Source organism: Colobus angolensis, unplaced genomic scaffold (genome assembly GCF_000951035.1).
Source record: "Colobus angolensis palliatus isolate OR3802 unplaced genomic scaffold, Cang.pa_1.0 Scaffold28, whole genome shotgun sequence".
Classification (NCBI taxonomy): domain Eukaryota; kingdom Metazoa; phylum Chordata; class Mammalia; order Primates; family Cercopithecidae; genus Colobus; species Colobus angolensis.
In genome coordinates, this window is record NW_012116043.1 from 7,115,495 (window position 1) to 7,117,760 (window position 2,266).

Below are 2,266 nucleotides of genomic sequence, written 5' to 3' on the forward strand. Positions count from 1 at the left end.
TGGAGGTTGGAGGGAGCTGAGACTGCACCACTGCATTCCAGCCTGGGTGACAGAGCGAGACTCCATCTCTCAAAAAAAAAAAAAAAAAAAGATAAATTAAAAACATGCAAATACCAGATATTTGAATTATATCTACCAAAAAAAAAAAAAAAGCCAGAGCACAGGAGGGCTCATCATGGAGAACAGTTTCTTGCTGACCTCTTTCCTTCTCCTATAGGCAACCTTGACTTTTAGCACTTTTAGTTGCCGGTAGCTCCTGTGTGTGGTCAGATGATAGGCCTGCAGGTGAGCGTATCAGAGGCTGCTTCAACATAAGCTCCCTGACAGCATTGCTGGGCAAAATGTCAGCTTGGGCCAAAAAGAGAAATTAGGTAAGAACAAACAGCTGGGCGTGGTGGCGCACGCCTGTAATCCCAGCACTTTGGGAGGCCGAGGCAGGTGGATCACGAAGTCAGGAGTTCAAGACCAGCCTGGTCAAGATGGTGAAACTCCGTCTCTACTAAAAATACAAAAAAGTAGCCTGGCGTGGTGGGCGCCTGTAATCCCAGCTACTCGGGAGGCTGAGGCAGAGAATTGCTTAAACCTGGGAAACAGGTTACACTGAGCCGAGATTGCACCACTGCACTCCAGCCTAGGCGACAGAGGGAGACTCCAACTCAAAAAAAAAAAAAGAACAAACCAACCCCATCCTAACAGTAGGACCCTGGTTTATCCTGCTTATCCAAACGCTGCACCAGGTCATGATCCTCACGTCACTATTATCAATTTTTGACATCTGCTTCTGACCTATTCTGGTGACAGTAGAGGATTTCGCTTGCTTAAACACTCCTTCTTACCTCCTGTCTTAAAATAACAAATGGTGTCCTGTAACAATGTACCAGAGACTGGGTGGCTTAACCAACAGACATTTATTTCTCACACTTCTGGAGGCTGGTTCATAGCACCATCTCAGGCCGGGTGCAGTGGCTCGTGCCAGCACTTGGGGAGGCCGTGGTTGGCAAATTGTTTGAGCTCAGGAGTTTGAGACCAATGTGGGCAATGTGGTGAGACTCCTGTCTCTACCAAAAATTTAAAAATTAGCTGGACATGGTGGTGTGCACGTGTAGCCCTAGCTACTCAGGAGGCTGAGGCAGGATGATCACTTGAGCCTGGGAGTTTGAGGCTGCAGTGATTCTTGATTGCACCACTGCACTCCAGCCTGGTAGACAGACCCTATCTCAAAACAAACAAACATAGGTAGTGCCTTACTGCATCCTTACATGGCAGAGGAGCTAGACAGCTCTTTGGGATCTTTTGTTTTGTTTTGTTTTGTTTGAGATGGAGTCGTGGAGTCTAGCTCTGTCACCAGGCTGGAGTGCAGTGGGTGGCACAATCTCGGCTCACTGCAACCTCCGCCTCCTGGGTTCAAGTGGTTCTTCTGCCTCAGCCTCCCAAGTAGCTGGGACTACAGGCGGGCACCACCACGCCTGGATAATTTTTGTATTTTTAGTAGAGACGGGGTTTTACCACGTTGGTCAGGCTGGTCTCGATCTCCTGATCTCATGATCCGCCCGCCTCGGCCTCCCAAAGTGCTGGGATTACAGGCCTGAGCCACCGCACCGGCCTGGGGTCTCTTTTATAACGGCACTAATCTCATTCATGAGAGCTCTACCCTCGTGACCTACTCTCCTCCCAGAGGTCCCGTCTCCTAATACCATCACCGTCCCCATACCTAATCACTGGGGATGAGGTTTTGACATATGAATTTTGGAGGAGCACAAACATCCTGACCATAGCACCTCCCTTTCCCCAGCAGCAGTGGAACGCTCTCCTGATGGTCCGCTCCTCTGTGGACACATACCCACCACTTCCCCCTCTTTCCAGCTGTATGGCGAGTGTCTCCCATCTCCCCACGCCCTCCCTCTCCTTTGAACTCAGCCTTCCTCCTTTCACATCCTCCCTCTGACACCTGTACTTTTGCCTTTCCTTTTCCAAGGCCGATCACATCCCTGTTCTATTCTGTTAGTCACACTTAGAGCCTTACATACATGGGATGTGTGCCATCGTGAGGGTTTTCACTGTGGTCCTGTACATCCTGTGACTGCCTATTATTTACTGCAGGATCAAGCAGTGGCCTGAGTGCCTCTCCCTTCTGTATAGCCTTTTGTTTTTCTCTCCTGATGCTTGCTTCTTTTCTTCTCCCTGGCTTCATTTTACGTCTGTGCTATTTCAGTTTTTTTTTTTTTTTTTTTTTTTGTATGCACTCCTATGGGCTGGAAAACATCCC

At 48.9% G+C, this 2,266-nt stretch overlaps 1 protein-coding gene across 5 annotated transcripts in view; it reads left to right on the plus strand.

Moving 5' to 3' along the window:
- CAMKK2 (calcium/calmodulin-dependent protein kinase kinase 2, beta) overlaps positions 1-2,266 on the plus strand; it is a 56,748-nt gene that overhangs the window by 27,347 nt on the left and 27,135 nt on the right. The window lies entirely within an intron of this gene.